Consider the following 26,418-nt stretch of genomic DNA (forward strand, 5'->3'; position numbering starts at 1 on the left):
TTTTGGATTGGGTTGTTTTTTTTTTTGTTATTGAGCTGCATGAGCTGCTTGTAAATCTTGGAGATTAATCCATTGTCAGTTGCTTCATTTGCAAATATTTTCTCCCATTCTGAGGGTTGTCTTTTGGTCTTGTTTATGGTTTCCTTTGCTGTGCAAAAGCTTTTAAGTTTCATTAGGTCCCATTTGTTTATTTGTGTTTTTATTTCCATTTATCTAGGAGCTGGGTCAAAAAGGATCTTGCTGTGATTTATGTCATAGAGTGTTCTGCCTATGTTTTCCTCTAAGAGTTTGATAGTGTCTGGCTTAACACTTAGGTCTTTAATCCATTTTGAGTTTATTTTTGTGTATGGTGTCAGGGAGTGTTCTAATTTCATACTTTTACATGTACCTGTCCAATTTTCCCAGCACCACTTATTGAAGAGGCTGTCTTTTCTCCACTGTATATGCTTGCCTCCTTTATCAAAGATAAGGTGACCATATGTGCGTGGGTTTATCTCTGGGCTTTCTATCCTGTTCCATTGATCTATATTTCTGTTTTTGTGCCAGTACCAAACTGTCTTGATTACTGTAGCTTTGTAATATAGTCTGAAGTCAGGGAGCCTGATTCCTCCAGCTCCATTTTTCGTTCTCAAGATTGCTTTGGCTATTCAGGGTCTTTTGTGTCTCCATACAAATTGTGAAATTTTTTGTTCTAGTTCTGTGAAAAATGCCAGTGGTAGTTTGATAGGGATTGCATTGAATCTGTAGATTGCTTTGGGTAGTAGAGTCATTTTCACAATGTTGATTCTTCCAATCCAAGAACATGGTATATCTCTCCATCTATTTGTATCATCTTTAATTTCTTTCATCATTGTCTTATAATTTTCTGCATACAGGTCTTTTGTCTTCTTAGGTAGGTTTATTCCTAGGTATTTTATTCTTTTTGTTGCAATGGTAAACGGGAGTGTTTTCTTAATTTCACTTTCAGATTTTTCATCATTAGTATATAGGAATGCAAGAGATTTCTGTGCATTAATTTTGTATCCTGCTACTTTACCAAATTTATTGATTAGCTCTAGTAGGTTTCTGGTGGCATCTTTAGGATTCTCTATGTACAGTATCATGTCATTTGCAAACAGTGACAGCTTTACTTCTTCTTTTCCGATTTGGATTCCTTTTATTTCTTTTTCTTCTCTGATAGCTGTGGCTAACACTTCCAAAACTATGTTGAATAATAGTGGTGAGAGTGGGCAACCTTGTCTTGTTCCTGATCTTAGTGGAAATGGTTTCAGTTTTTCACCATTGAGGACAATGTTGGCTGTGGGTTTGTCATATATGGCCTTTATTATGTTGAGGAAAGTTCCCTCTATGCCTACTTTCTGCAGGTCTTTTATCATAAATGGGTGTTGAATTTTGTCAAAAGCTTTCTCTGCATCTATTGAGATGATCATATGGTTTTTCTCCTTCAATTTGTTAATATGATGTATCACGTTGATTGATTTGCATATATTGAAGAATCCTTGCATTCCTGGAATAAACCCCACTTGATCATGGTGTATAATCCTTTTAATGTGCTGTTGGATTCTGTTTGCTAGTATTTTGTTGAGGATTTTTGCATCTATGTTCATCAGTGATATTAGCCTGTAGTTTTCTTTCTTTGTGACATCTTTGTCTGGTTTTGGTATCAGGGTGATGGTGGCCTCGTAGAATGAGTTGGGAAGTGTTCCTCCCTCTGCAATATTTTGGAAGACTTTGAGAAGGATAGGTGTTAACTCTTCTCTAAATGTTTGATAGAATTCGCCTGTGAAGCCATCTGGTCCTGGGCTTTTGTTTGTTGGAAGATTTTTAATCACAGTTTCAATTTCAGTGCTTGTGATTGGTCTCTTCATATTTTCTATTTCTTCCTGGTTCAGTCTCGGTAGGTTGTGCATTTCTAAGAATCTGTCCATTTCTTCCAGGTTGTCCATTTTATTGGCATAGAGTTGCTTGTAGTAATCTCTCATGATCGTTTGTATTTCTGCAGTGTCAGTGGTTACTTCTCCTTTTTCATTTCTAATTCTATTGATTTGAGTCTTCTCCCTTTTTCTCTTGATTAGTCTGGCTAATGATTTATCAATTTTGTTTATCTTCTCGAAGAACCAGCTTTTAGTTTCATTGATTTTTGCTATTGTTTCCTTCATTTCTTTTTCATTTATTTCTGATCTGATGTTTATGATTTCTTTCCTTCTGCTAGCTTTGGGGTTTTTTTGTTCTTCTTTCTCTAATTTCTTTAGGTACAAGGTTAGGTTGTTTATTCGAGATGTTTCCTGTTTCTTGAGGTAGGCTTGTATTGCTATAAACTACCCTCTTAGAACTGCTTATGCTGCATCCCATAGGTTTTGGGTCGTCGTATCTCCATTGTCATTTGTTTCTAGGTATTTTTTGATTTCCCCTTTGATTTCTTCAGTGATCACTTCATTATTAAGTAGTGTACTGTGTAGCCTCCATATGTTTGTATTTTTTACAGATCTTTTCCTGTAATTGATATCTAGTCTCATAGCCTTGTGGTCAGAAAAGATACTTGATACAATTTCAATTTTCTTAAATTTACCAAGGCTTGATTTGTGACCCAAGATATGATCTATCCTGGAGAATGTTCCATGAGCACTTGAGAAAAATGTGTATTCTGTTGTTTTTGGGTGGAATGTCCTATAAATATCAATTAAGTCCATCTTGTTTAATGTATCATTTAAAGCTTGTGTTTCCTTATTTATTTTCATTTTGGATGATCTGTCCATTGGTGAAAGTGGGGTGTTAAAGTCCCCTACTATGATTGTGTTACTGTCGATTTCCCTTTTTATGGCTGTTAGTATTTGCCTTATGTATTGTGGTGCTCCTATGTTGGGTGCATAAATATTTACAATTGTTATACTTTCCTCTTGGATTGATCCCTTGATCATTATATAGTGTCCTTCTTTGTCTCTTGTAATAGTCTTTATTTTAAAGTCTGTTTTGTCTAATATGAGAATTGCTACTCCAGCTTTCTTTTGATTTCCATTTGCATGGAATATCTTTTTCCATCCCCTCACTTTCGGTCTGTATGTGTCTCTAGGTCTGAAGTGGGTCTCTTGTAGACAGCATATATATGGGTCTTGTTTTTGTATCCATTCAGCCAGTCTGTGTCTTTTGGTAGGAGCATTTAATCCATTTACATTTAAGGTAATTATCGATATGTATGTTCCTATTCCCATTTTCTTAAATATTTTGTGTTTGTTATTGTAGGTGTTTTCCTTCTCTTGTGTTTCTTGCCTAGAGAAGTTCCTTTAGCATTTGTTGTAAAGCTGGTTTGGTGGTGCTGAACTCTCTCAGCTTTTGCTTGTCTGTAAAGGTTTTAATTTCTCCATCACATCTGAATGAGATCCTTGCTGGGTAGAGTAACCTTGGTTGTAGGTTTTTCTCCTTCATGACTTTAAGTATATCCTGCCACTCCCTTCTGGCTTGCAGAGTTTCTGCTGAAAGATCAGCTGTTAACCTTATGAGGATTCCCTTGTGTTTTATTTGTTGTTTTTCCCTTGCTGCCTTTAATATGTTTTCTTTATATTTAATTTTTGACAGTTTGATTAATATGTGTCTTGGCGTGTTTCTCCTTGGATTTATCCTGTATGGGACTCTCTGTGCTTCCAGGACTTGATTAACTATTTCCTTTCCCATATTAGGGAAGTTTTCAACTATAATCTCTTCAAATATTTTCTCAGTCCCTTTCTTTTTCTCTTCTTCTGGGACCCCTATAATTCGAATGTTGGTGCATTTAATGTTGTCCCAGAGGTCTCTGAGACTGTCCTCAGTTCTTTTCATTCTTTTTTCTTTATCCTGCTCTGCAGTAGTTATTTCCACCATTTTATCTTCCAGGTCACTTATCCGTTCTTCTGCCTCAGTTTTTCTGCTATTGATCCCAACTATAGTATTTTTAATTTCATTTATTGTGTTTTTCATCATTGCTTGGTTCCTCTTTAGTTCTTCTACGTCCTTGTTAAATGTTTCTTGCATTTTGTCTATTCTATTTCCAAGATTTTGGATCATCCTTACTATCATTATTCTGAATTCTTTTTCAGGTAGGCTACCTATTTCCTCTTCATTTGTTAGGTCTGGTGTGTTTTGACCCTGCTCCTTCATCTGCTGTGTGTTTTTCTGTCATCTCATTTTGCTTATCTTACTGTGTTTGGGGTCTCCTTTTCACTGGCTGCAGGTTCGTAGTTCCCGTTGTTTTTGGTATCTGTCCCCAGTGGCTAAGGTTGGTTCAGTGGGTTGTGTAGGCTTCCTGGTGGAGGGAACTAGTGCCTGTGTTCTGGTGGATGAGGCTGGATCTTGTCTTTCTGGTGGGCACGTCCATGTCTGGTGGTGTATTTTGGGGTGTCTGTGGCCTTACTATGATTTTAGGCAGCCTCTCTGCTAATGGATGGGGCTGTGTTCCTGTCTTGCTAGTTGTTTGGCATAAGGTGTCCAGCACTGTAGCTTGCTGGTCGTTGAGTGAAGCTGGGTCTTGATGTTGAGATGGAGATCTCTGAGAGATTTTCGCCATTTGGTATTACGTGGAGCTGGGAGGTCTCTTGTGGACCAGTGTCCTGAAGTTGGCTCTCCCACCTCAGAGGCACAGCCCTGATGCCTGGCTGGAGCACCAAGAGCCTTTCATCCACACGGCAGAATAAAAGGGAGAAAAAAATAGAAAGAAAGAAAGAAAGAAAGAGGATAAAATAAAATAAAATAAAGCTATCATAATAAAAAATAAGAAAAAAAATTATTAAGAGTAAATGTATTCAGAAAAAATTTTTTTTAATTTTAAAAAATAGATTTATTAATTTTTTATAAGAAAAAGTAAGAAAAAAATTATTAAGAAAAAAATTTATTAAGAAGAAAAAAAATTTAATTTTTTAAAATAAAAAATATGAAAAAACTTATTAAAAATTTTTTTTTAATTTCTAAAATTAGAAAATAAGGAAAAAATTATTAAGGAAACATTTATTAGGAAAAAAATTTTTTAATTAAAAAAACAAAAACAAAAACGGACGGACCTAACCCTAGGACTAATGGTGAAAGCAAAGCTATACAGACAAAATCTCACCCAGAAGCATACACATATACACTCACAAAAAAAGGAAAAGGGGAAAAATTAATATATCCTGCTCCCAAAGTCCACCTCTTGAATTTGGGATGATTCGTTGTCTATTCAGGTATTCAACAGATGCAGGCAAACCAAGTTGTTTGTGAAGCTTTAATCCGCTGCTTCTGAGTCTGCTGCGAGAGATTTCCCTTTCTCTTCTTTGTTCGTACAGCTCCCGGGGTTCAGCTTCGGATTTGGACACACCTCTGCATGTAGGTCGCCTGAGGGCGTCTGTTCCCCGCCCAGACAGAACGGGGTTAAAGGAGCAGCTGCTTCGGGGGCTCTGGCTCACTCAGGCGGGGGGAGGGAGGGGTATGGATGTGGGGCGAGCCTGCGGCGGCAGAGGCCTGCGTGACGTTGCAGCAGCCTGAGGCACGCCGTGAGTTCTCCCGGGGAAGTTGTCCCTGGATCACGGGACCCTGGCAGTAGCGAGCTGCACCGGCTCCCGGGAGGGGCGGTGTGGACAGTGACCTGTGCTCGCACACAGGCTTCTTAGTGGCGGCAGCAGCAGCCTTAGCGTCTCCTGCCCATCTCTGGGGTCCGCGCTGATAACCGCGGCTCACGCCCGCCTCTGTGGTCCGCGCTGATAGCCACGGCTCGCGCCCGTCTCTGGAGTTCGTTAAGGCGGCGCTCTGAATCCCCTCTCCTCACGCACCAGAAAACAAAGAGGCAAGAAAAAGTCTCTTGCCTCTTCAGCAGCTGCAGACTTTTTCCCGGACTCCCTCCTGGCTAGCACCGAAGCCCAAGCCTCAGCTCCCAGCCCTGCCCGCCCCGGCGGCTGAGCAGACAAGCCTCTCGGGCTGGTGAGTGCTACTCAGCACCGATCCTCCGTGCGGGAATCTCTCCGCTTCGCCCTCCGCACCCCTGTGGCTACGCTCGCCTCCATGGCTCCGAAGCTTCCCCCCTCTGCCACCCGCAGTCTCTGCCCACGAAGGGGCTTCCTAGTGTGTGGAAACCTTTCCTCCTTCACAGCTCCCTCCCACTGGTGCAGGTCCCGTCCCTACTCTTTTGTCTCTGTTATTTCTTTTTTCCTTTGCCCTACCCAAGTACGTGGGGATTTTCTTGCCTTTTGGGAGGTCTGACGTCTTCTGCCAGCGTCCAGTGGGTGTTCTGTAGGAGCATTTCCACGTGTAGATGTATTTCTACTGTATCTGTGGGAAGGAAGGTGATCTCCACGTCTTACTCTTCCACCATCTTGCCCCCTTCTCCCACCTGTGGGTTTTTAAACATAGAGGAAATCCAGAACCCATTGAATGAGAATCTTCAGAGACAGGACTTGGGCATCTGGATTTTTGGGCTCCCATCATTTGCATATTTTATTTCATTTTATTTTTTGCCTATGTACAATATTTGTCACATCCTCTTGAATCTTTAAAAGTTTCTTTTTGTTTTAAATTTTAGAATATTCCATAATCTTCACCTACTTTTCATAAGGTGTTATCTGTTATGTTTATTTGATCTTGTGCTTCTCCTGGTTAAGACTTCTTTTTTTTTTCTTTATTTTTTTCAGGCCCCTGCCTCATGGCTTGCAGGATCTTAGTTCCCTGACCTGGGATTGGACCCCAGGGCCCCAGCAGTGAAAGCGCCAAGTTCTAACCACTGGACCACCAGGGAATTCCCAAGACTTCTGTTTTAAATGACATTTTTTCCCACTCTAATTCATTCCTGGGATCAGTTTCATGTTTGAACATTAAAGCAACCTTGCATTACTAGAATAAAGCTACTTTGATTGTGATATATGATTGTTTTACATACCATGGATACAGTTTGTGCTTCTGTTTACACATTTTGCATGCATGTTCAAGAGAGAAACTGGCCTGTGATTCTATTCTTGTAATACTCTTTTTACTTTTGATCTGAAGCTTATGTTGGCCTTATAAAGATTTTGAGCAATATATACTTTTCTGTTTCCTGGAAGATTTTTATGTAAGATTACCAATATTTCTTCCCTAAATATTTGGAAGAATTTACTTGGAAAGCCATTTATCCCTGGAAATCATTTTCTGTAAAGGTACTTAATTATACAAACAACTTTTGGAGTAGATACAGGTTTTTTAGATATCTTTTTCTTTCTTGGGTTAGTCTTGTTAGGTTGCATTTTTTAAGAATGTGTAATTTTGGATGAATTTTCAAATTTATAAATATAAAATTATCATAATTTTAACAGCTTTATTGGGATGTAATTTACGTACCATAATTTCAACACTTTAATGTATACAATTCAGTGGTTCTTAGGGTAACCACTAAAAGACTTGTGTAACCATCACAACAATTCAATTTTAGATTTTTGTCCCCCCACAAAGAAACCCATTACACATTAACAATGTTTTTTTCATTCTCCTCAACCCTTTCAGCCCTAGGCAACCAGTAATCTACTTCCTGCCTCTACAGATTTGCTATTCTGGGCATTTCATATAAATGGGACCATACAATATGTGACCTTTTGTGAGTGTCTGCTTTTACTTTACATAATGTTTTCATGGTTCATCCATGTTGTAACATGGATCAATATTTCATTCCTTTTTATAGCTGAATGCTATTCTATTGTATGGATATTCCACATTTTGTTTATTCATTTATCAGATTGACATTTGAATTATTTCCACCTTTTGTTTTTAGAAATATGCTTCTCTGAACATTCACGTACAAGCTTTTGTGCAGACATAAGTTTTTATTTCTCTTAGGTATATATTTAGTACTGGAACTGCTGGGTCATAGGGTAACTCGATGTTTAACACTTGCAGGAACTCTCAAGCAGTTTTGTAAAATGGCCACACCATTTTACATTCCCACCAGCAATGTATGTGGGTTTCAATCTCTTGTCTTATAGCTTAGTATGTCATCTATGCTGGAAAACGTTTCACATGTAGTTGAGCAGGATGAGTATTTTACCGTTCAGTTGAGTGTTCTCTAGACATTTATTATGTCTTGTTAATTCATAGTCTTGTCCAAGTCTTCTGTCATTGTGTCGTTGTTGATCTTCTGCCTAATTGTTCTATCCATTATTGACTGTGGAGTACTGAAGCCTCTACCTAATGTTGTGCAATTATCTACTTTTTCCTTCAATTCTTCATGGATTTTGGTATTTTCTTCTTCATGTATTTTGGTTTTATCTTATTCAGGGCAAATATGTTAAAAATTTTTGTGTCTTCCCTTTTTTTATCATAAAATGTCCCTTTTCATATCTAGTAACTTTTTTGTTTGTTTTAAAGTCTATATTTTCTGGTATTAATATAGCCACTTCAGCATGCTTATGGTTGCTATTTGCATGATGTATATTTTTTCATCCTTTTACTTTGTACACATTAGACTTTTGAATCCAAGGAGTGTCTCCTATAGAAAACATTTTTTAAAACCCAGTTTGACAATATCTGCCTTTTGATTGTACTGTTTAATTCATTTACATTTAGTTTTTATTATTGATATGGTAAGATTTATTTATTTCTGTCTATTTTACCTTTGGTTTTCTACATGTCTCATGTTTTTGTTTTTTTGTTATTGTTATTGTTCCTCCATTTTCCTTTTATATTAAGTGGATATTTTCTACTGTAACATTTAATTCCTTTAATGATTTTTAACATTTTTTGAGTAATGGCTGCTCTAGGGCTTATGTAATACATCTTCTCAGAATCTCTTCAGATGTATACTAGCTTCATTCCAGTGAGAAACAGAAACTGTACTTTTATAGAGCTATATTCCTTCCCCTCTTCTTTTGTTTTTGTTACGTTTCTATATGTTACATACTTAACAATATATTATTATAATTATTACTTCTCACAAGCTTATCTTTTAAAGGAGCTTAGAGAAGAAAGTAGAGCAAATAAATATTTTTGAGTTTGTTGGGTTAATCTATTTACCATTTCTGGTTCTCTTCCTTTCTTCCTGTGGATTCAGCTTATGATCTACTGTCATTTTTATTCTAATACAGCTTTGTTCTCACCGCCTTCTTTGTGCCATATCATCAAATATATGGTATTTCTTTATGTTATACACAGAACAATCCAAATATAGTCATATTGCCTATGCACTTACTTTTTAAATTAGTTAAGAGAAGAAAGGAGAAGAAATTTGAAATTACATTATCTTTTATAATTCCCTACACAGCTGCTCTAGTCAGCATTCTTTGTTTTGATTTATGGCTTGAGTTACTGTCTGCTATCATTTGAAGAACTTCCACTAGTATTTCTTGTGAAGCCCGTCTGCTAACAATGAATTCACTCAGTTTCTGTTTCTGTTTCTGGGTTATGGTACAGTATTGATGATAAGTTGTGGAGTGGTAGGAAAAACTAAAATGCGATGTACTGTATGATGTATGTTTTACTGAAGTGGCTTGGTCAAATTAAAATGATTTATGATAGAAATTACCTAAAGCAAGCATCACAATTCTCCAGGAATGTTCTGTAGAATGCTGATGTTAATGATGAATATGTGAATCCCAAATCTTTCATTTGTATTGACCTTTTCTCATTAATTCTTCTCCCAACAATGCCATAACTAGAGTTGAGTTCTAAAGTGTACCTTCCTCTTTTCCCATAGAAATGGTCCCACAATTTCAGAAAGTTCTCAAAGGTGAAAAAGTGCACATGACATTTATCACATTTGCAAATGCCAATGAAAATGCTAAGGTAACACTGTCCAAAATGCAATATTCTTCTGTGAGAGCACCCAACTTCAAACAAATACACATATTCTAAATACAACTTAGATCTGTGACATGTTTTGGCCAATGAAGTGTGAGCAGACATGATGACCTTAAATGAGCAGCAGAGGCCTTAAATGGGCTTGTGCAGTTGGGCTTACCTCTTATGTTTCAGTGAACTTTGTGAGAAGGCAAGGCCTGGGAGCTGCGGCCTCACAGCTGGGCTCCAGAGGAAGATGTGTGGGACAGACCTCAAACTGACCCAAAATATGGCGCAAAACCAGTCATCTAGAGTTCTAAAAGAGAACCACTGCAGCTAGCCCATAGGTCCAAGAAAAATAAATTCTTGTCTATGTAACTGAGTTTTGGGGCAATTTGTTCCAAAGCATTATCACAGCAAGAGCTGACTAACACAACATCCTCCAAATCATTGTTATGTAAATGGATGCCACCATGCCTACATTAAGGCAATTGTGTACTCAAATTGTGAGAATTCTTGAACTCTTGGTGTCTCTCCAACACAATGTACATGGCTAAATTTCCACAAATAAGTTCACTAATATACCACAAAGATCTCCCTAAACTTTTATTAAATGTAATGCAAAGTTCTTTCTTTTCATTTTCTGTTTCTACATAGGTAAAAAGCTTTTTATCAATGTAAAATGGCTCTTGCTGTTTGGCTTCTGTGGTTAGAGTCTTTTGAACTCTTTGGCTTTTCAGCTCCTAGGCTGTAAGATTTGAATCAGCAAATGCCCCAAGGAGAAAAGCTGCACCAAATATCAAGCTTGCGTCTGTGTTTCCCTTCTCTCCAGAACTTGGCCCACATGTATTGGTGTCTCTCTAACATTCAGATGCCAGCGAACAGATGTTTTCTTACTTTATGCAGGTTTTCTAAAATTTCTTTAGACTTCACCTGATCTTACGTTATTATTGAACTATCATCTCAATTACCACTAGGAAGAAAATTTACAATTTTTAGAGAAAAGGGAATCCTGGTACACTGTTGGTAGGAACGTAAACTGGTGCAGCCACTGTGGAAAACAGTATGGAGCGTTCTCAAAAAACTAAAAATAGAACTATCATATGACCTCGCCACTCCACTGCTGGGTATAAATCCGAAAAAACCAAAAACACGTGTTTTCAAAAACATGTATTGGAAGAGATACATGCACCCCAATGTTTGCAGCATCATTATTTACAATTACCAAGATATGGAAACAACCTATGTGTCATCAAGAGATGAATGGATAAAGAAGATGTGGTACATATAACCAATGGCATACTACTCAGCCTTAAAAAAGAACAAAATTTTGCCATTTGCAGCAACATGGATGGATTCGGAGGGCATTTTGGTAAGTAAAATAAGTCAAATAAAAACAAATACTGTAGGATATCACCTATATATGGAATCTAAAAAATACAACAGACTACCGAATATAACAAAAAAGAAGGAGAGTCACACATATAGAAAACAAACTAATGGTTGCCAGCACGGAGGGGGAGGAGGGGGCAATACAGGGGTGGGGAAGTGAGAGATATAAACTACTGGGTGTACGATAGGCTCAAGGATGTATTGTACAACACAGGGAATATAGCCAATATTTTGTAATAAATGTAAATGTAAAGTAACCTTTAAAAAGTACATAAAATTTTTTAAAAAAAGAAATCATACTGAAAATTGGAAACAATTTAAATGTCCATCAACAGGAGAATGCACATATAAATTATTGTATTTCCCTACATGGGAATCCTACATAGTGAGGAAAGTACATGAACTAGACACATCTTTACGTGTCAGCATGGATGAACCGAGCAAAGATAACACTAAATAAAGCAAATAACAAGAGAAAACGTAGTAGAATACTATATGCTGTTTAAGAATACTTAAAAATGTAGCCTAAATAGAAAGACATCCATGGCAGTGACGGAGACCAAGTTCAGAAGAGTGGTTACCCAGGGTCAGCTGGAGAATGGCTGTGTTTGGGAAAGTGGTTACAGCAGGTTCTTCAACAGGAATGGTAATGGTTCACTTCACACACTGGCTGGAGGACGGAGGAGTGTCTGCGATGTTATAATGTGAGCACGCTGCATGTGAAAGCCATTGCTGACCACATCTAGGGGATCTGATGCGCGGGAGCTGGTAGTGGGTGGAGGCATCCAGAATGTGGTGGTAAAAGAGGAACGTTGTACACGTAACGCCTAAGGCCTGACCAGAGGAGGACCACTGTTCTAGAAACTGGACACAAATCCAACTTCTACGGCCAATGTTAAAAGACAAACTGAGGCATATTTAAAATTTTAAGACTTTATGTGAGCAAAAATAGATTCAATTCAGGCACCACAAAGGGGAAGTGGTGAGGAGCACTCCAGCCACAGGAGCTGCAGAGATTTTTATTTTAAAAGGGCAGAAGCAAAGCAAGGAAATGACTGACTTGCTATAGCTTTGAAGCCTAGTTGGTGGTTTGTGACTGGTTGTCCTCAGCGGTGTTCGTCACCCTGAGGCGCTGACAGGCTTAGATTTTGATTGGTTTACGTAGGCGGCCGCATCACTAGAGCCACCGCAGGCTAACGGCCTCCTTGCAGGGTTAATTTACTAACACCAAGGGTCTGAGTCCTTCCTCTTACTCAGTCACTTCACTTCCTACGCCTCAGTTTCTCTTCTGTAAAGTGGATATTCAGTAGTAAATTTTCTGTGGAGGTCTCAGTACAAAACAAAGTGATTATTAGTAACCACGATCATGTCCTAAATGCATGGAACACGTCACCATTTGCCAACCACCGTGTCAAGTCAGCAGCAACTACAGAAATTAGGAGCTCTCCACAGAAATTCACACACCCGTGCACCAGGTAACGGACCACAGGCAGACATTCACTCAGCCTTTCATGTGTCCCTCGCGGAGTGCACGCTCTCTCCTGGGCGGGGCGAGCACAGACACTTATCGGGAGTTTTACTACTTTTAAAATGCGTTGAGTCTGGAGCCTGTGCTCCACAACAAGAGAGGCCGCGACGGTGAGAGGCCCGCGCACCGCGATGAAGAGGGGCCCGCCCCCCACTTGCCACAACAAGAGAAAGCCCTCACACAGAAACGAAGACCCAACACAGCCAAAAATAAATAAATAAATAAATTAATTAATTAAAATAAATTATATAAAATTAATTAAATATAAGTATATAAAATATATACAAATATATATTTATATATAAATATAAATAAATTTATATATAAATATATAACATTAAATTAAATTTTTAAAATAAATAAATAAATTAATAATAATAAAAAATCAATCACTGCAATTAAATATTTAAAAAAATGCGTTGATACAACCATGTCTCACTTTTGCTTGGATCAGTCAGCAAACGCTTTTTGGAAACCCCTAATTCTCCACACCTCCTCCTACCTTTCCGGCCGCCCTGCTCCTCAGGCCGGGTCCCCATGGGAGGCGGGGCTGCGTGGGGACGCACGGCGAGTGCACAGACGTCTTCGAGCCCCGCCCCCACGGGGCCGACTGCCGGTTGGAACGGCACTTTCCCCCTCCCCCGCCCCGGCGCGGAGGGCGATGAGGCCGGCGCCAAAGTGAGCGCGGCATGGAGGGGCCTGCCTAACTGGGACCCGTGGTCCTAACTCTTCTGGCTGCGACGGGGGTTCTGCGCACGCTGCGGGGCCGCAGCCGCCAGGCGGCGGGCGCCCGAGGGGCCGGGAGGCGAGACGGGGTCCCCAGGCGGGTGTGGGCACCGTGTCCACAGCCAGCGTCCCCGAGGCCGCGCTCGGGCCATGATGACCGGTGAAGCTGCGCTGCGACAGCGCGGCCGACTTCTTACTGCGCTGTGAGGACCTGTGCGCGCTGCAGGTGCCTCTGCCCGCCTTGCGCGCTTTCCTGCGGGAGGGCCTGCTGGACTTAACGCCGACCGCCTCCGTGGGGTGGAATGGGCGCCGCTCCTGAGCACCCTCTGCCCCTGATCTGTATCCTGAGCTTCTTCCAGTCACGGCTTGGTGAGACAGGTTTGTAGTTCCCGCTTCCAGGGGCTCTCGTGTGGGCGCTGCGAAGCGGGGTTTTAGATGGTGCAAGGTGGAGGGTGGGCACTAGAACCGGTGCCCAGTGCGTAGCTGCCCAGTGCACTAGACGGGGCGTGCGGCCTAGGACTCCTGCCAGCTCAGTGACCCCAGCCGAGTGCCTTAACGCTTCTAGGTCTCAGTGTTCTCATCTGGAGCATGGGCTTAACAGGACCCACTCTCTGGCGGTTACAAGGACTCACTCTGTTAATGCTTGTATACTCTACAGTGTAGAACACTTAGCAGAGTTTGGAGCATCTTTAATTGTTCCATAGATGTTACCTGGTCTGTTGAATGACTTTGCCTGGTACAGACCAAAGCGATTAGGAAATTGATATGTCCCAGTTTCATTTCCTTTCCATTAAAACAGGGTTCAGGAAAAAAAAAATCTTTTTTTCAATAGTCATATCGTGTAGTGGAAAGAGCACCAGTGTGAAGGCAGCTTAGGGTTTGAATTCCAGGGCTTATGCTCTCTGTGGCCTGCGCAGGTTACTTTTGAACTGCAATCCCCACACTTGTAAAATGACATTAAAAACCACTCTTTCTGTGGGTTCTTACAATTAATTAAGCACGTTATATGTGTAAAAAGTATCCTGGCACTTGAATGAGTTGTCAGAACCAAGGGCTGCTGGAGACGATGCTTCTGCCCTAGGTAATCTCCCCTTCTACTGGGCGGCAAGTAAACACAAGCACAGTAGTCAGTGCTCTGGAAGAAGTGAGTTCTGGTGCTGCAGAGCACAGAATCTTTTTTTTTTTTAATTTAATTTTTATTTTATATTGGAGTATGGTTGATTTACAATATTGTGTTAGTTTTAGGTGTACAGCAAAGTTATTCAGTTATACATATATCCATTCTTTTTCAGATTCTTTTTCCGTGCAGGTTATTACAGGATATGGAGTAGAGTTCCCTGTGCTATGCAGTAGGTCCTTGTTGATTACCTGTTTTATATATAGCCGTGTGTATATGTTAATCCCAAACTCCTAATTTGTCCCTCCCCTCCACCTTTCCCCTTTGCAGAGCACAGAGTCTTGGAAGGGAAAGTTCAGGGTAGGCTTCTTGGAGGAGGTGCCATCCTTTCTAAGGATAGTAGAACCTCCTGGGGTGGCAGGAGGGAGCAGTGTGTCAAAGTTTGAGAAATATAAGAAAATATGGCAAAACTAATGTACAGGACTGGACCTCAGGGTTTGGGAAAGAAATGAGAGTTGATACTGGAAACCTAGTGGGGCCCAACAGAAAGGGGCCTTGTTTGTCCTGTCAGAAGTTTGGATCTTTATCCTGAAGGCTGTGGGAAACCCTAAAGAACAGTGAGATGGACTTCTGGTTTAGAAGCTCACTCGGACCTCCATGTGGAAGGCAGTTGATTGGGTGCAGGGTGAATTGTAATCTAAGGGTCCCACTTAAGTTATAAAAGGTTGGACTGGATTTTGGAGATCAGAGACAGAATGGGTGGGGCCTGGTGACCAGTTAGAAAAGGGAGGGCAGCAAGCGTGGGTGACAGTTTACAGCTGCATCTTTTTGGGAGATACAGAGCACAGTTGGAAGGGATTGGGGGTGGGGAGAGGACCTTACTTCATCTTCAGTGCTTTCGAGGGGCCTGGTAGACGGGTCTGGGCCCAAGGTTCAGATCTGGGCTTTTTGGGAGGACAGGTGTTTGAAGGCATGGGAGAGACTTAGGTTACCCACAAGACGATACAAAGAATCATATGTCTGAGAGTTTTTTAAGTGAGTATATTTGAGGATGTTTATAAGCTGAGAGAAAGTAGCCAGCAGAGAAAGGGTGTGAAGATCTAGGAGAGGAAATGATTGTTCATTTGTTTTCAAAAAGCTGAATACTTATCGTGTGCCTGGCCCTTTTCTAGGATCTGGGGTTCACACCATGTGTTATCTCTTGTGCAAGGACCGTTCAACTCATCCCCTGGTGAAGAGAAGTCAGATTATTCTTTGCATCCCATTCAGGTGTAAGAACTGTTCTGTACCTCTGAGGGGACTTTACTTAACCAGAGTAATAAGTTAGAAATCAAAAGAAATGAGAGCTGGAAGGAACCTGAAAGGCCACGGTACTTAATTTTGCCTAATATTTGACATTGAATGTAAGAAAAGTTTATTGCAGAGCCCATTCTCTTCAGAGTTCCTTCACTGAACTTTCTTTGTGTTTTTCATCCAGTGGGTCTAGCTTGTAGATTTTGGCCTCCTCCTAAATTTGCTTCTTCATCCATATTATATTACAGTTTGCCCGGACTATGGCAGAAGCTCCTGGGTGGTTTCGCGGCCCCTGGGCTCATCAGTTCCTCTAAATTCATCTGCCTACTCGGGTTGAGTGATCTTCTAACATAAAAAGATACACTTAAAATAATGCTGCTAATGACTTGCCCACACAGAGTTAGTGCATACTAGCCGCCCAGCGTGTGCTCTGCCCAGAGGCGTGTAGTCTGAACTGTGCTCGGCCAAGCCTCCTGGGGCTCTTTGGCCCTGAGGAAGGGGAGCTTTTTGTGATCACTCCCTTTATCTAATTGGTCCTTCAGCAGCGGGGCACCTTTCTCTAATCAGCGGAGGCACCCTTACTCAGCCAGTGGTAGCCCCAGGCCTCATCACTTGTGGGATACAAGCCAGGCTCTCTCCCAGGCTTGCTTCGGCCAGCATCTCTATTTTCCTTTCTGTCTCTTCTCCCGCTTGGCCCCCTGGCCTTTAGTCATCCCCACCTGCAGTATTTAAAGTGCCCAGCAGGTGTCGGGCTTGAGTGTCTGCACAGGTGCTCCCTGTGTAGTTAATGCACCTCCTACTCCAACTCTGCATACTCTCATCTTTTCTAGATTCTACTTCAGGGTTATCATGAAGCCGTCACTTAGATATAACTTTTTGCCTCCATAGGAACCTCTGTGCACAAAGGTTATGGTTCTTTATCTCATGTGATTGAAATTTTGAGTTTATACATCTCCCTCCTTAATGAAGGCTTTAAGGGCAGGAGTCGTTTCTAATCCTTAGCACAGAGCAGATGCTTTTTTTTTTTTATTTAGATGCTTTTTAGTGATGATAAAATATATGGTTTAAATCACTCATTTTACAATAATGTTGGTTTAGGTTGTGACAGAAATAAAGTTTACAGAAGTCGTGTTCCTGTGGTAAGAAATAAAGATGTGACCTTGCAGTTGTGTAAAGCTCTTAAATGCTGTGTAAGTGTGTCGGGCGAGCTAAGGAACCTGGAGCTAAATGGGCTAGTTCTTAGAGAGAGCGACTTAACTATGTTAACAAAGGTAAGCCTTCACTGTGTCCTGCCAACGTTTGATAGTTGCTTTTGGAGCAGACTAAAGCAATAAAATTTTAAACTTGTTCTCCCCATTAAAGGGATTGAATAAATTGGCCACTTTGGTGCACCTGTGTCTTGCGAATTGTCCACTTGGAGATGGAGGTTTAGAAAGTGAGTTTCAGTCTTGGTTAAGTCTCTTCTCATCAGACTGGTCTCGTGATATCCTACACACCATGTTACTTCCTGTCTACCTTTTCTTGGTGTCGTTCATGCCTAGGTTGTCTCCTGTGCCTGCTCAAACCTTGGTCCATCCTCATTTGTACCGTGGAAGTTTGTCATGCTGGATACTGTCAGAACTAATTTTACTTAAGTTTGTGTTAAGCCACAAACCACACATTTTGTATATTTTCTGTTTTTTTGTGTTTGTCTATATTTTAATGTTTCTCTTCAAGAAATATTATGGGAAGGGAAATAGCAAGATGTAAAGAGCAAAAAAGTCATCATTCTCTTTAAATTGTTAGAACATGTATCTGCAATCATAATTATAACGCACTGTGGTATGTGTTAAAATAGGAAATATATGTCACGTCCCGTAAGAGCAGCAAACTCAGTGGTGTTAGTGGGAGTGTGTCATGGAAGTAATCACAAAGCAGGTGACTGTTAGTTGAGGTCCTGAAACATTAGTGTGTGTTCCCTGTGTCCAGTAGTGGTCTGGAGGGGTCAGGAAGCCTGCCTTTCAATTTGAGGGAGCAGAGGGTTTGAGGTCCTCTCTCTTCTATTGCTCTAGTATACTGCATAGCACCTAATAAAATACTGGGTTTATAGTTGACATTTAAATCGCTGATTGATCATCAAGATTGGGAAGTATCATTGGAAATGAAAATAGGAAGAGTCTTAAGATTTTTAGGTTTTTCTTTTTTTTCCTATGTCTCAAAAGGTATGTAGTATTTTACTGAGAGGTTGGGAATAAAGTTTGCAGTATTCAGTGTATTCAGTTTTAGTATCTAAATAGAATTAAACTGCTGCTGTAAACTGGAATAACACTTTGTTACTGACAAGTTTTCGAATGCATCTGTTCGTCAATTACCTGTTTGGGAAGATTGTAGTTAATGATTTTAAGAATGTGGCTATAAACCTCCAACTGACTCAAGAAAAGCAAATAAGTCAAGATTGACAAATGTATAGGCTCTTCATCTTATTGTGTGTGTGTCTTTTTTTCTTTCTTTTAGTTATTTGTCAAGGTGTAAAGAACTCTACCACTCTTAAGACAGTAAACTTCACGGGGTGTAATCTGACATGGCAGGGAGCAGATCACATGGCCAAGATCTTAAAGGTGATTTTTTTATGTTTGAACTTTCATGAAAACATATGTGATTGAAGCACATTAATATATTGATACAGATGGCAGTTCATTTTTGTCTTTTGATACGTGTGAGTGCAGCTTTCGTTTTGTTGAAAGAATATGACCGTTTTTCAGTTTGGGATTCTGCCATTTAGTAAAGATAGTCCACTTAATTTTAGAAATAAGAGATTTAATATATAATAATATTTTAATGTATTTTTAGTTACTGAAAACATTGATTGTGATACTGTGAAAAAACTATGCCATTATAGTCTTCAGGACTTAAATGAATCAACTGTTTACTAGCTGCTGTAGTTTATAAACTAATAAAAATCACTACATCAGCAATTAGTAAATACAGTTTTTAAAATAATGCCTTAACAACTTTACAGTGGTTATAATTACTGTATTTAGGCCTAAAGTTATTTAATAATTTGACATGAAGCCTTCTGAAGAGTTTGATGGTGCAGATGAAGGGTAGGTAAACTATGGCTGGTGGGCCAGATCCAGCCCGTTGCCTGGTAAAGAAAGTTACTTTGGAACATAGTCGCACCCATTGTTTACATGATAGCTATGGCTACTTTCAGCCTACGCCAGTGGGGTTGAGTCGTTGCAACAGAAACTGTATAGCCCACAAAGCTGGAAGTGTTTAAATTTCGATTTTAAAAATTGAAAAATTCTTTGAGCCTATACAGGGCAAGTCCATTGACCCCTGGGGTTGAAAACAGTCAAGAACTTGGGTGCCTAAGCCAAATGGTCTAGGTTCAAATTCCCTTTCTCCCATTTCATAGCAAGTGACCATGGACAAATCACTTAACCTCTGTGCCTCATTATGAGGTTTAAATGAACTCATTTGTATAAATAGTGCCTGGCACATACTAAGCACTGTGTAAGTGATTGCTGTTATTTCTGCTTGGAGCTTTTATAAGTTATTGTTAATAGAAAAATGACACTAATGATTTTCATTTTAGAGTGTCAAAGGCACTCTGAGTCTTTTATTTTTTCAAGAATGTAATAAGACTTTTTTCATTTAAAGTCAGTGTTCCCTATTACCAAACTTTATTTTATGAATATCAAGAATTGAATGTCTTTAAGACAATACTTGTGGTTAAATGTCAAACCATTATTTTCCCAAGGCGCATCCGACTGGCTGTGCATAGTCCAGGCCTCTAAAGTTGGTGTGCATACCCTAGGGAGCATGTGAGATCCATTTTGTAATACAGTTTTTAAAATAATGCCTTGTACTTCCCTGGCGGTCCAGCAGTGAAGACTCTGCGCTCCCAATGTAGGGGGCCCGGGTTCGATCCCTGCTCAAGGAACTAGATCCCACATGCATGCCGTAACTAAGATCCTGCATGCCACAACTAAAAGATTCGGCATGCTGCAACTAAAGATCTGGCACAGCCAAATAAATACATAAATATTTTAAAATAATAATAATAATAATAAAATAATGCCTTAGATTTAGGAAAAGAAAATATTAGAACCTATTTGCCTTTGTATCATTTTAAAAATATCTGTGTGGTTTATAATGTACATACAGTATATGTATAGAACTTCGTGTACATAATTTGTTAATAAATAAGATGCATATTAAAAAGTTTTCTTATGGGTTGCCCAGTCAGGTGTTTGGAAACGATTGGAGGACAGAATGATGACATTTAGAGCCTCAGCAATGATAGAATTTAGAACCAATTCCCTGACTTAGAAGATACGGAAAATAATTCATAGACTGTAATTGAGTTGTCCAACTTTACATAACTGTTCAGTAACAGGTCATCCAGTGGCTGGAATGTAATCACTGACGGAATAGAATCTGGGTCACTGGACTTGTAAACCAGAAGTGACTGTTTAATTTCTCAGATTGATTCCCCTGCCATATATGCTTGATATGTGTGTGTGTAAATCTCTGACATAATAAGCCATACTCAGTAGGCACACCCTGTTTCCTTCTTCAAGCATCTTAATTTCATCCCTTTAAATCTTTGAAGTATCAGACTACCAGAAGGCATGAAGAAACCTGGGCTGAGAGTCTTCGTTCCAGGAGACCTGATCTTGACCGTATGGCTGGTTTGAGGCGCATCACTCTGAACTGCAACACGCTCATTGGTGACCTGGGTACAAGTGCTTTTGCAGAATCTCTTAGTGAGGATTTGTGGCTTGGAGGTAAATTCTAAAATTGAAAATATGGAATTTTTAATACGATATATGCTTAGCTTTTGGCATGGTACTGTTGTGATAGGATTTTTTTTTAAAGCCTCATTTTTCTGATAGGTTTTATTTTGCTTGTAAACTTCCTCTACGAGTTGCATATATTCTTTATAGAAAATGCAGAGTTACAAGAGAACAATTACCTGTAATCTTAATACCCAGACATAATCACTGTTCATTTTGGTGTATATACTTTCAGTCTTTTTTTTTCTATGAATATATTCTGTACACTTAGGGATAACAAAACTAAAATTGTAGCATACTTGCTATTTCATAGTCCTGCTTTTTTCATTTAATTATGTATCATGTAGTATTCCATCATATTGATGTCCCATAGTGTAATCAATTCTTTGCCATTAGATTTAGACAGTTTGTTTTTCCCTGTCAGAAACATTGTGGATACGTTGTGTATACATCTCTGTGTCCATCGGGATTACTTCTGTAGAATAAGGAACTAGAAGTGGAATGACCTGAGTGTGACATATTTTTAAGACTTTTGATACAGATTGCCAAATTAAAATCCAGAAATGCTCTGCCAATTTGTAGTCCACCCCAACAGTGGGTGTGAAACCTGCCTCTCACAAACACTGGCTTGTAGCACTTGTAAAAAAACTGTAAAACTACAAAAATGAGTACCTCTCCATTTTCTATGCAAGTAGGATTACTCCAAATTTTATAACTTTTTTCAGTTAATTCAGTATGAGCATTTTAGCAAGTCAGTCAATTTGCATCTCCTGCATCACTTTTTGTGATTGTTCAGTATTCCATTATATGAATATGCCACAGTGCGCATAGCTTATCCATTCTTGTATATAAGCTTTGTCCAGTTTTTCAGTTACAAATAGTACTCCGATATATATCCTTACCTATATCTCTGACTATTTCTTTTGGTTAAATTCTTTGAAAGAGAGTTGTTGGATCAAAAAGGTATAGACATTTTAAAGGCTTTTCTTACAGAATCCTGGCTTAATCTCATAGGAGAATAACCACATTTTGTTTTATTTGATTCATTTGATTTACTGGTGAGGTTTACTGGCTCTTTGTATTAATTTGGCTATTTGGTTAATAATACCCTGTGTCCATTCTTCTGTAGTGAGAGTTTGTAAGGGTTGTATCCTATCCTGTCAGATCTGTATGTCTGACTTGCTATTTCTGTGTGTCATGGGGGTGTTGAAAGACTCCAGTTATTTTAATGTGATGGTCCACACAACACTTAAAAAAAAGACTCATGATAGTTTCCTTTCATGTAATATTTTTTAATACCTGTGCTTTGGTGATGATCCCTTTGGTTTAAATGAGTAGGTTGTTCAGCCCCAGAACTCCTAGAATTCATGATCAGTTTTTCTGGTTTTTGTCTGACTTTTTATGGAGAGAGTTCTTGACCATCATACTTTCATGATAGGTTTTTAGTATGTATTCTCTATTCACACATTGTTTGAATTTGTTGTTATTTGTATCCTCTTAGACTTGTCCTTTTTGCTCTAAAACTAACAGTTATTACATTTCTTCTATTTTGTTTTCCCCTTTTAACTAGTTTCAAGTGTGATTTGGAACTCAAGATCGTGATCAAAAGAATGCAGTGCATTTCTGAGCTCCACCAGTTTTTGCCTGTGAGGTTTACACTGCCACTGCCGCCCTTGCTAATTATGAACTGAGATTCATTTTGTGATGTTTTTTGCTCATAGGTTATATACAGTTATTCTTCAGTTCTGTAATTGTAAAATATGTTGGATGATTTATTGGTACTAAAGCCAAGGTTATAATTGCACATCCAAGAAGAGGTTTTTAAATTGGATTAATGCATTATGTGTGTGCGTATACGTTTCTGTTTTTTTCCATACCCAAAATTACAAACCTGCCATGGCTGGTCTTGTGCAGGACTCTTCCACACGTGAGAAAATGAGAGTTGTCTATATGTTAAATCTGTATAGACTTCGCAAGTGACCTTTTGTCTTTCAGCGAAAGCACTTGACCTGCAGCAGTGTGGCCTCACCAGTGAAGGAGCAAAGGCTTTACTAAAGGCCCTTGAAAGCAACAGAACTCTGGTTGTTTTGGATATAAGAAAAAATCCACATGTTGGTATGTGGTCACTTTTTTTTTTAATTGATTAACACATAGAACAACAAAAAGAGTTTGTTCACGTATTGACAGTTTTTAAAACTTAATGTGTTTCACTTTCCTCATCGTATACAGTTGGCCCTTGAACAACTTGGGGGTTAGGGGTGCCACCCCCCACGCAGTTGAAAATCTGGGTATAAATTTATAGTCAGTGGCTCCGCATCTGTGGATTCAACCAACCTTGGCTCGTGTAGGACGATAGTACATATTTATTGAAAAATATCCGTGTGTCAATGGACTCGCGAGGTTCAAACCCATGTTGTTCAAGCGTCAACTGTACTTTTCTAATGTTGCACTTCCCTTATGTTTTTAGCAGATAATGTACTAATTAAAAGTGAATTATACCTTTAAGTTGTTCTTATCTCTACTCTGAATAGACGTGAACCTAGATACTAAGCCTGCTTCCACCAAGAGCATTATTTCCTTGTTGTGCACCTCTGAATTCTTGCAAGGAGTACTTTATTCATTTGTCAGTTTCACAAGTAATTTTTTAAATAGCTTCTGTGTGCCAGATACGGGTCAGGCACTAGGGATAAAGCAGTGAACCAGACAGACAAAAGTCTTGCCTTCGTGGAGCTTACATTCTAGTGAAGGGGTTCAGATAGAAATGAGTAAACAGATAAGTAATATAATTTTAGGTAGTAGGAAGTGCAGAAATATCATAATGTGAGGAGAGTGAGGGGGAGCACGTAGGACTCCATTGGATAGGTTTGTTAAGGGACAGCTTCACTGGAGACGTGGCATTTGAACGGAGACCTGAATGAAGAGAGGAGCAAGCCATGGAAGATCTGGGGTAAGCACACTCCTGGACAAGGAAGCAATGAGTATGCAGGCATGTAGGTGGGTGGAGTATTTAAGGAAAAGCAAGGAGGCCAACATGGCCAGAGTACTGAGTGAAGAAGAGTGTGGTATGACGTGAGGTCAAGGAGCTAGCCAGGGGTCTGATCTTGTAAAGTCTTGAAGGCCAGAGTAAAGATGTGGATTATTCTAAATGAGTAGAGGGTTTTGAATTGGAAAAAGGCATGATCCAAATAATATCTGCATAAGATGACTTGGTATAGAGAATAGACTTGGGGAGATAAAGAAAAGAAACAGGGAGACCAGTTAGGAGACTATCACAGTGGTCCAAATAAGAGATGTTTATGGCTTAGCTTAGGTTGGAAGTTTGGGGCAAGTGAAAAGTGGTTGAATTCAGGTTGTGTTTTGAGGGTGTAGCTAACAGGGCTTGCCGATAGATTAGATGTGGGGTATGAAGGAAATAGTAACAAGGAGACAAGTCGTTGATGATTATGTGTGCCACTGGGTGGTATCACTTAGAAAAAGGGGGCTGATGGGAGGAGCAGCTTTTGAGGGAATATCAGGACTTTGGTTTGTTATCTTAGATGCCCTTTAGGTATCTAAGGGTCTGGACAGTGCTCAGACTGTACTTTATACCCAAAGGTATCCAAAGCCACTTTAGGTGCAAAATGTTTATAGTTGACCTTTGCTGCTGCCAAAATAGTAGCCACTGGAGGCAGTCTGCAAGGTGGCATCTTAGGTTTTTGAGGAAGAAATTAGAATACACAAAGGGGGAAATAAGTGTATAATTATATAATGTAGATTTCATATTTAATTTTATGGGAAAGCAATAATTAGTTGGCTTTTGGTTTTAAATGGAAATAGCCCTCACTGGGAAATAATTACTCTAATTTCAATTTATTTTACTTTAGATCATTCTGTGATGAAAGCAGTTATCAAAAAAGTTCTCCAGATGGAAGGAGTGCCAAGTCAGAGGTATAGAACATGTTTTAGTTCTCTCGGAAGAATTTCTCTTTAATGGCTTGTTTTTCTTTCTTTCTGAAAAGAAAATTATCAAGGTACTTTCTGCCATCTTAAAACTAAGTTTTTAGTCAAATGAAACGGCTTTTCTGTTTTTGAAAATGTTGTGTGATGCTTTAATTTAGGTTCCCAGAAATGCAGATTGAAAACCTTTTATTAACTTAAAGTATCTTAGTTTCCAATGAAGATCAAACCCTCCTAAATTACCTGTAACTTAAATGACATATTAATCATTTCTGTCTCAGTACCAGTGGATAACTTCTCCATCGGTGAAGGAACCATCCAAAACTGCTAGACAGAAAAAGAGAACTATAATTATAGGAAGTAGTCGAAAAGGAAAAGATACTATTAGAATTAGTAACTCTTTCTTTTTTTTAATGCTACTAGAACTTATACTCCTTATGTTTTCGGGTGTGCTAAAATTAAAACAGCCAATATTAACCACATGCATATTAGGAGGCCTATAATTATTTTGATACTTATGAGAATTTATAGAATATAGATATAATAAATGAATTTAAAGAGATGTTAATATTAACCAACATTATTGTTTGGATCTCATAAAAACTTCATTATTTTGAAAATATTTCCTGGTGAATGATTACTTCTAATACTTTGCAATTGAAATTTGGGGTGCACTTTGATGATAATTTTAGTAGTGGTGCTTTTGAGGAATGATTTTTTTTTTAATGCAGAATTACCTTTGTGCCATAAGAAACAAAATTTCTTCCCAGTTGCAACCTTCCCATTGTTCCCTGCTTCTTTCTTTGAAATTCTTACCTAAATGTTTGAATCAGGTAATATCTTGTTTCTCTCAATGATAAAAAAAACTTGAAATATGTATTATCCTTATAAAAGACTTCTACAGACAAGTTTATTGACCTACATTGAACATTTTAGAAAAACATTTTCTAAATGTTTACTGTAATGTATATTTAATTTTCCAAGTGGTAGTTAACCCAGGATTTTACAACTAAGCCTATAATTTTGTTACCAAATGTAATAAAAAGCTTTTAAAACCCTTTAACAAGCAGTGGTATAAGTTTCACATTCTCCTGAATTTATAAATTTGCTATAACTTACTTCTACTGATAACGTTTGTATTGTTTCTAAGAGACCTTAACTTTTTATTTTCTCAACATATTATCGTTAGTCAGAAATAATCTTTTTTTTGTTGTTGTTGATAAGAATGAATAGCAGGAGCAGCATTTGTTAAACCAAATCTAATATGAAACTGACTCTTTCTTGTGAGTAAATTTGAATTTTGAAACAGTAAAACAATAAGGTTTAATTAATATAAAGCAAAACAAATTTTTTATGTTTATGATCTGCCAATTTCCCAGAAAAAGTTTTGTGGTGACTTGTTCTATACCAGATACATTAAAATCACCAATGGACAACACATCTTTTATTCAGGTACTCTCTGAAAGTTTTAAAAATTTGTTGACTTAATATCACTGAACTGTCCACTTTAAAATCGTTAAAATGATAAATTTTCTGTTTTGTGTATTTTACCATAATTTTTAAAAAATGTGTTGTTTGAAGATTTTGGGGTTTCATAAATGTATTGTATTAGCATAACAATGAAAAATTTAAGAGACCACCTCTAATCTCATTATCCTGTCAAGCAATATTTACATTTTTATTTTCTCTTCCTGCTGTCTATAAACATAATACCACATAGCTTCAATATAATTTGCCATTCTTATCTTTTCATACTAAATTTAAATTTTATGATTCATAGTTATGCTTTTTAACATTGTATTCACAAGGTTTCATTGAGTTGGTCAATTTTTTAAATTGGTGAAAAATTGGAAATAACCTAAAATAGACTATTGTAAACATCTTCATAAATACAGCTTTTGTTTTTTTCA

The 26,418-nt window shown here is 38.7% G+C and overlaps 1 pseudogene across 1 annotated transcript in view; it reads left to right on the forward strand.

Annotated features, from left to right (window-relative positions):
• The first annotated feature begins 11,670 nt into the window (after nt 1–11,670).
• Nucleotides 11,671–26,418, forward strand: part of LOC309636477 (centrosomal protein of 78 kDa-like) — a 33,391-nt pseudogene continuing 18,643 nt past the window's right edge. Inside the window, exons 1-9 of the transcript XR_014268515.1 lie at nt 11,671–11,773; nt 13,537–13,759; nt 16,890–17,062; nt 17,154–17,226; nt 18,285–18,388; nt 20,389–20,563; nt 22,568–22,687; nt 24,436–24,499; nt 24,790–24,901. The product of XR_014268515.1 is annotated as a centrosomal protein of 78 kDa-like (transcript). The remainder of the gene's footprint in view (nt 11,774–13,536; nt 13,760–16,889; nt 17,063–17,153; nt 17,227–18,284; nt 18,389–20,388; nt 20,564–22,567; nt 22,688–24,435; nt 24,500–24,789; nt 24,902–26,418) is intronic.

This window comes from Balaenoptera physalus (assembly GCF_965194825.1).
Source record: "Balaenoptera physalus genome assembly, chromosome: 10".
In the NCBI taxonomy this organism is placed as follows: Eukaryota; Metazoa; Chordata; class Mammalia; order Artiodactyla; family Balaenopteridae; genus Balaenoptera; species Balaenoptera physalus.